The sequence below is a fragment of the Dreissena polymorpha genome, chromosome 5 (assembly GCF_020536995.1).
Source record: "Dreissena polymorpha isolate Duluth1 chromosome 5, UMN_Dpol_1.0, whole genome shotgun sequence".
NCBI classification, from domain to species: Eukaryota; Metazoa; Mollusca; class Bivalvia; order Myida; family Dreissenidae; genus Dreissena; species Dreissena polymorpha.
The window spans coordinates 121,363,313-121,372,548 of record NC_068359.1 but is presented as its reverse complement, the minus strand read 5'-3'; the positions used below and the strand labels follow the sequence as shown (position 1 = coordinate 121,372,548).

The 9,236-nt window shown below is 33.1% G+C and overlaps 1 long non-coding RNA gene across 1 annotated transcript; it reads left to right on the top strand.

Moving 5' to 3' along the window:
• Positions 1-2,523: 2,523 nt before the first annotated feature.
• LOC127831752 (uncharacterized) lies at positions 2,524-8,623 on the top strand. The gene is made up of 4 exons (XR_008026485.1): positions 2,524-2,673; positions 4,007-4,064; positions 6,723-6,770; positions 8,041-8,623. It is a non-coding gene; the product is annotated as an uncharacterized LOC127831752 (long non-coding RNA).
• Positions 8,624-9,236: the final 613 nt, after the last annotated feature.

The following is a 9,236-nucleotide window of genomic DNA, read 5'->3' as shown; positions in this document are numbered from 1 at the left end:
ACAATTTCAATGAAAGGGTTGCCAATAAATTTGATGATTTGTCAGATGCGCGCGATGAATTCAAACGGCCCTTGACTTTTATCTACTAAGAAGTTGTTAGTGTTTCGTGAAATAGAAAATACTTGATAGCTATCGCAAACTCTTCTAATGGACTTTCGAGCATTTCATCATGATCACCATACGTTCAGCATTGTATGCCTTTACTTATCATGATGAACGGTCAAGTGCTTGTTGCATGTTGATGGCACGTGACTATAAATGATCGCTGCTAATTTTGTTCGGAACAATTTAAACATGAAACATGTGAACCGTACGTTAAACAGTTAATACAATTAATGAATTATGCTAATTGTGATGTATTGCTATGGGTCCATTATGCATTCAGATGTCAATTGACTGAATCATCGTGATACAGTCTTTTTAACCCTAAAATATCGCATTTTCCTAAGTTGGGTAAAACTCTTGTTTGGGACTTTGACATCTTAAATATTATAACTTTGCGTTTAGAGTTGATACAGACGCTTTAGTCAACAAACGCCCTTGATCATTTAACCTCTATATTTGTGTACTTAAAACCGTATATTAAGACCTTATCCGGAAAACTGCTGTTTGAGACATATTTTCACTGTAACATGAGTGATTTTTACGTTTCAAAGTACAAGAAAACTCGATGAATATTTGCGTACACGTTACAATTCTAGCATGCACATTACTATATTAGTGAAACATCTGTTATGTGCTATACATGCACGTAATAAAAGTGTTTAAAAACATTCGTTTGCGTTTGAAAACTAAATGATCTTGTACCTGTGTCAAATTTTGACAGCACATGGCTATATTCGCATGGAAGATGTTTGTATCCTCTTCGAGCTTATTGTTATTCAAGGTCCGTGCTAACTCTTGTTGGGTATTTTTACCACTTAAATATTGGCACAGGACAGTGGCAAATGAATTATTTATGGCATACTAGTATTATATATAAATTGCTACATACAACGCTCAAATGCATAGACAAGCATGGCGTGTATCAACATCTTTCAAACGTTCTTTTTAACTGGATTGGGTAAATGGCCAACAACCCTTAAGCATTCTTCTATTTTAAGGGACATGCTTCGATACCTGAACACGGCATATTCACCTAACTCGGGTGCTTCCAGTAACTTCCCAAAAATATATTTTTTTTTCTACATCAGAAAGTGACGGAATACAAATACAATTTAAATATTTGTTTTTATGCTTTTCTAGTGTGTCTTGAATAAAGCATTAAAGAATAATTATAATATATCAATAACTGCTTCACGTAAATCATATATATATATATATATATATATATATATATATATATATATATATATATATATATATATATATATATATATATATATATATATATATATATCAATTATCGTTCCATTGCGATTATGACTACCACACACATGCAATATTACAACGTGCAAATATTGCACTTCTGTGGATCACCAAATATTTGTTACGCAAAGCACCGAAACCTAGCCTTAACTAATAAGTGATACATGAAAATAGTTTTAATATTTCTCTTAAACTATAAATAATTCACTTACAATAAGTGTGAAATGAATCGAAAGACTATTTATCTACATGTATACATATAAATTAAAATAAATACATACATACAAATAATTAAATAAATAATTGTAAGACAAATTTAATATATTTATATATGGCAAGCGATCAACACATTACAGATTAAATGAATAACAAAACCACACATCAGAAGCCCACTGAACAGTAAACACATCTTTGGAGTATTCAACAGCTGCAATAGCGGCCACACAACATCAATTCTCACTGATTAATCGACATAAGGGTTCATCGTTTGACCGACATGTATAGCCTCTTTTGGGGAAAACATTGCAGTTGTCTACTTTGAAACGACTGTGTATCTTTTAACTATTAAACATAAACATTTGAGACCATCATAGTGGTGACAAATTTAATTGTTCGCCCTTATAAAATATATAGAAACAGATATATTCCTATGGTTTCCTTCTTTGCATGTAAAACGTATATGGTAAATAGTTTCTAATGCATATATGGAAAATAGTTTCTAATGCAGTTCATATCGAGCTTTTATGGCCACATGCAATTTATGTTGTCGCAATAACCTTATTTATGCACTGGGTAGAAGTAACAAACAAAGCATATGCTGTGGTTAAATGGTCATTGACTGACCGTTATTATCATATAACAAAAGTTCAAAACATATATCAATATAAACACCAATATATATAACTTAATAAATGAGGAGATTAAACAATTATGTTATTCGGTAAAATGTGGAGGTTTCTTTAGAAAATGGCCTTCCAAAAGGTATTAAAAAATGTACTAGGTACAACAAAACAATTTATTTCCTGCAGGCAAGTGCTGATTTGTGAGGAGATTGGGGTGGGAGGTGGGTAAAACAAAAAAATTTCTTTGTTCTCTTTATACATCCGCATGGCATTTTATTCCTTATTCCTTATTTATATCCTCCGCACGTGATAATTAACTTCCCGATTTATTTGCGCTTTATATCAATGTGTCGCTCGCAAACGGCGCAGTTACATTCTAGCATTTGATGCAATAAACAGTGCTGTTGTTGAAAGGAACAATACTCATTTGTTTTTAAAAAGGAAAGTAAAAGAACATTGCAAGGTATGTATTGTGTGATCGTTTGTCTATATGTATTTCGTAGTTAATGAGGCTACATTGAGTAGACCTGGAATTTCCCAGCACTCGTACCTAATCAATAAATTTATAATCACATGATAGTTATAATACATTTTGAAATATAGCTGCAATGGTCAAGCTATTTCTTTTTTAATAAAAGATTGTTCATTTTCTTGTTATCGTGTTTATGTGGATACGCCGATGCATCTTAAGCATCTTAATGAAACCCCACCTGTCCAGTATGGTGGCCATAAACCAAATTACATGCTTCCGGAAACCGTGATTGAACCCAGGTCAAGAAGAGGAGAAGAGCATGTACTAACCACAGCAATAACAGGCAATTTATTGATTTTGGATTTGTAATCGATATAACGACTCAAAAAATATGCATATCACTTTCGTTGATGTTTTAACAATCGAACGATGATTTGTGCTTTTACATTTGCATAGATCTTTTTTTTTAAACAAACGATAGAGCGATGTAACCATCCGCGGTTCATGTACACAATTATTTATAATATGTATTTTGTTGTCCTTTTTTCTGGAAAAACAGTCTATTTATTTAATCTCTGAAAGAGATTGAATAAATTGTTCGCTTAAATTATTGCAATATTGTAAATGCACTAATTACAGGAAATACTAATGTCATATTTTAAAAGCATATTTAAATAATCGAGATTTTGCTGATAGTATTGTTGACTTTTTGATTGCTACTTTTTAATGATAGTACTATCACCATACAAGTCAAATATAACCAATTATACTGGAGAGCCTAACTAAAATATTGATGACATATTACAATAACGTTAGAAATTTTCTTATTTGTTAACCATTGTAATGTTTGCTCGTGCGCCTTTGTTAGATGGGGAAGATAAGTCGCATATCAATCATGCCCACTTCCTCATTCGTCTGTGTATCTGTACACTCAAATAGAAGATAACATATAAAGTGTGCGGTTCACATACAATCACAGGAGTGGGTTGATATTAAATGGAATCGTTCACAGTGAAACAAACATGAATACAAATTGTTTATAAAAAGACGTGATAACATGTTGAACCTTTGAACTTTGTGTTAGTTTTATGAAGTAATGTCTGAATGCACTCACTATAAAACTACATCATGCACGAAATCTTTCGATTAAAATATGTATTTAGAAAAAAGTCTACACATATTATTCAATACAAGTTTTCCTCAGCTTTTCATTGTTTGCAAGGTCGACTAAAATACAACTATGGCCCCGGTTGTGAGTATATATATATATCGTTTATTAATGTGAAATGTACTGGTTATTCAAACAATTACATTATGTTTACAGATGAAGTTTACAGCGATGTTAGTCGTGCTTATGCTGGCAAGTTTACAGTATGCATCGTGTAAGTACATGCATGAGTTGGGATGTACAAGAGATCACGGATTATAGCATCGTGTAAGTACATGTATGAGTTGGGATGTACAAGAGATCACGGATTATAGCACGTTTTCATTACTGTATGCATCGTGTAAGTACATGTATGAGTTGGGATGTACAAGAGATCACGGATTATAGCACGTTTTCATTACTGTATGCATCGTGTAAGTACATGTATGAGTTGGGATGTACAAGAGATCACGGATTATAGCACGTTTTCATTACTGTATGCATCGTGTAAGTACATGTATGAGTTGGGATGTACAAGAGATCACGGATTATAGCATCGTGTAAGTACATGTATGAGTTGGGATGTACAAGAGATCACGGATTATAGCTCGTTTTCATTACTGTATGCATCGTGTAAGTACATGTATGAGTTGGGATGTACAAGAGATCACGGATTATAGCACGTTTTCATTACTGTATGCATCGTGTAAGTACATGTATGAGTTGGGATGTACAAGAGATCACGGATTATAGCACGTTTTCATTACTGTATGCATCGTGTAAGTACATGTATGAGTTGGGATGTACAAGAGATCACGGATTATAGCATCGTGTAAGTACATGTATGAGTTGGGATGTACAAGAGATCACGGATTATAGCATCGTGTAAGTACATGTATGAGTTGGGATGTACAAGAGATCACGGATTATAGCATCGTGTAAGTACATGTATGAGTTGGGATGTACAAGAGATCACGGATTATAGCATCGTGTAAGTACATGTATGAGTTGGGATGTACAAGAGATCACGGATTATAGCTCGTTTTCATTACTGTATGCATCGTGTAAGTACATGTATGAGTTGGGATGTACAAGAGATCACGGATTATAGCACGTTTTCATTACTGTATGCATCGTGTAAGTACATGTATGAGTTGGGATGTACAAGAGATCACGGATTATAGCACGTTTTCATTACTGTATGCATCGTGTAAGTACATGTATGAGTTGGGATGTACAAGAGATCACGGATTATAGCACGTTTTCATTACTGTATGCATCGTGTAAGTACATGTATGAGTTGGGATGTACAAGAGATCACGGATTATAGTACATGTATGAGTTGGGATGTACAAGAGATCACGGATTATAGCACGTTTTCATTATTGTATGCATCGTGTAAGTACATGTATGAGTTGGGATGTACAAGAGATCACGGATTATAGCACGTTTTCATTATTGTATGCATCGTGTAAGTACATGTATGAGTTGGGATGTACAAGAGACCACGGATTATAGCACGTTTTCATTATTGTATGCATCGTGTAAGTACATGTATGAGTTGGGATGTACAAGAGATCACGGATTATAGCACGTTTTCATTATTGTATGCATCGTGTAAGTACATGTATGAGTTGGGATGTACAAGAGATCACGGATTATAGTACATGTATGAGTTGGGATGTACAAGAGATCACGGATTATAGCACGTTATGTATGAGTTGGGATGTACAAGAGATCACGGATTATAGTACATGTATGAGTTGGGATGTACAAGAGATCACGGATTATAGCACGTTTTCATTATTGTATGCATCTTGGAGGTTATAATTGTCCAAATATTGTGTTCCTCAATATTAATAAGTTTCCAGCTGCGTGATAGCAAAATAAGCTTTGCATTGTATTAAAATGTTCAATACCATGTAAATAAAGTATTGTAATTTACTTTTAGTTTATCGTATAAAGGTACATTCGTCAAAAGCCTGCAGCTGTTAAATGGCTTTTTTTGCTCAGCGTGATTTTACGGGTTGAATCTAAAATGGATATTATAAATCGGAGACAATATTGTTAGATTAATAAACCACGTGTGTGAATTTGGGCTCGCTTAATCTACCACTGCATACCAACAGGCAACGCGTATTTTAACGTGAACCCGAACAAAAGAATACTGTGCAAATTGTTGAATAACGAGGTTGTCATACAGTGGGCGAGTATCGCGTAGCCCATCCACAACGTATAATCTATGGATGACACTTACTGTAGAGCCGTATTAAGGTAGCAACATTTAATTAAATTAGGTGTTAATATACAACATCGAGTGAATGGCATATTTTTATTTTTGAAATAAGCAAGAGTGTGTGTACTTTATAATAAAAGTCTGTATAAAGAATAAAATAAAGTAGTTCAAATTGATCCAGCTTTATTTGAGTAAAATAAGCAGAAGTTGAGTATTTAAACCATATGGGGTAACAGGACACGTTTTTATCTTATTAACGGTGCAATGTTTCTCCAGCTTTTACATGGAAGTTAAATAATTTATTACTTGATGGCTCTTGCTATCTTCTATAAAGGGATGTGTATGAAAAGGATTTTTGCGCAAAAGCACATCATGCGGCTATGCTAGGACATCAACACGACATAAGCGGATGACATCAATAATACCCGGTCTGATGAAAGCTGTATATTTTATCTTAATTATAATTCAGTTTGTATAAATAAGCAACATCACATGTGCCAAAAGTAGTTTTTTTAACGATGGCATGAATTTGGCATTTGCATGATTCATTTATGTCGTAACCAAGACAAAGTATATTGTCCCTTATGACGTAATGGCGTTAGATCATGTTTGCAATTTCCAATGATGCATGGTTTATTGCTGTAATTATGTTTGCAGGTGAGGCAACCACTACCGGCGCCACAATGACTAACCAAACGGGAGCATGTAAACCTAAATGCTATTAAGCAATTATTATATATTTATGATGGTAACCTTATTCTAGGCAATATTGAATTAATGAATGTAAAGTCGTGTAATTGTTCCCATCAGTTCGGACTTTTTCTTCGCTTCCGTTTATTTAATACTCCAATTTGAATAACCATTTATACGTGCTGCAAAGGTGATGTTTTACAAATATTCAAGTTATACATTATTGCCGGTAAGTAACGATTTTTACGGTAATCATTTGAACGACCTCCGGTTTTTAGTTGAAAATAAGCCATGTTGACCCACTATTGGTGTTAAGATTATTTATAATATGCTTAGCAAGCATGTGTGTGTTTTAAGGTTTTTTTTTTGGTTTAAAGTAATGACATGAGAACACGTTTCTGAATTTCATTTAGAACCAACTCATTGGGCAAGCATGTACATAGAAATACATGTTAACAATCATTATGGCCGGGCTGATGGGACACATCGAACATTTTATGTAAAATAATACCCATGCAACTACAAATCCTTACATGATATTGTTTTACTTTGTCATACAACCACTTAAAACTAGTGAATGAATTAACTAAGAGGGCCGAACGACGGTCGGATATTTATCCGATAAACGCTAAATTGTTAAATTAATGATATATGACGTAACTGATTTTTTAAATACCGTAATAGATATTCCTATAAACTATTTCAACATTTAGCACGCATTTTCCTAGCAGTATTACTTTCGTTGGTAGCTCGGTCTTGTACAATGTCAAGATGTTTGGGCATTAGATGATGTGATAGTAAAATTTGTCACTTGCCTGAAATATGGGAATAATAATTATTCAGAACAATTATAGAGAGGAAAAACTGTATTAACACCGCTAGTACATGTATATTATTGAAAACACGTGAACCAAGTGTCTATATTAAACATGAAAACGAACATCAATAACCAAACACTAAGCATAAGCAATTATTTTAGCTGTGATCAATGACATTGAACGGTTAATTTAATGCATGTAAGGATGTAACAAGTAAGAAGTTATAAAAAGACATTATATGATTTATATTAATTTTATAACTTCCTGCTTAGGCCACATTCCACACAATTCAACTTAATGCGTTTTAAACTCGCACGATACCAAATAACCATTTATTTATCTAACTACAATTTTTCGAGACATAAATGTCATCTCATCTTTCAAAATTACCTTACAGCTTATAAAATGCACTTCAAACAGTATAAACCAAACGATTAATTGTTTTAATTTTCTCTTTCGAAATACAGCTACAGCCAAAAGTGGAGCCACGTGTGTTGACGTCAGCATATTTGCTGCCGTCTTCTTAGCCACGATCTACGCCATCACAGCTACCTTGGCCTAAGAATTGGTTTCCTGTCAGTCATTCAATGCTGTTAATTCAAATTACTGTATGTCAGTAGCAATTGGTCTCGTGAATAATTTCACTCTGTTTTTTACGTGTCACATTGATAAAAATTCTTAAAAAGTGTGTTCAACAAAAGTTATCTGTTTGTTTTTTTAAAGAAATTTAAACGTGTATTTAAGAAATAAAAAAATAGCATTGTCAAAATTTGTATAACACGTAGTACCACTTAAAGCAAACGAAAATAAACGTTACCATTGTATTCAATGTAAGCCTCTTATTTCTTTCTATTGCATAGTCGCTCTTTAACCTTCTTTCATTTTCTTAAACATGTTCACGTATATGACGAAGGATGAATTAGAATATTCTCCTCTGAAACTGATGTTGATTTAACATATATTACGTGGGAATGTACCCTGTACTGTTAATAATAGTCCTTTCTAGACACTCAGAAGACATGTTTTAATAAAAAAGGTACACTCGTATAATGTCTTGTTGTTTTTTAATTCAACGTAATGAAGTTAAATTGTATTATCTCTTTTAATTCCGCATATGATTTGCCTGTTCATAGCGAAACCATTCTGGTTGTAATCCCTTATAACAAACAGATGTCACGGTTGATAAAAAAAACATACAGAAAAACGCTCCAGGAAGTACATAAAAAAGTTCCTGCAATGAATAATGTAAATGGGGAACACGCGATTTGGAAAAGTGAATGATAAAAAAGATAATAGAAATAAAATAAAATTAATTAATAAGCAGTTGAATCTATTAATTTTATATTGACAAATGTCTCCTCGCGCCACGCATTTACTGATTCCCTTACGTGTATGTATTAAAGAAACACAAACCTTTTGTTTAAATGAATGGTTTTTATGCAAGGAAAATATTTTTAGAATAATATATGAACAGGTAATTATGTATTTTTGATCTTCAATCTTGTCTGAATGTCAAAAGAGGTTTATTATTTTAATATAATGTTGGATGTTTATTATATTGAAATGTCCTTTCGATAAACTTTAATCGGTAATGTTGTATAACGTTTTAGAATTGCAATAGCTAATTTTTCCATATGCAGAGAGTTTGCTTCTTATATCGATA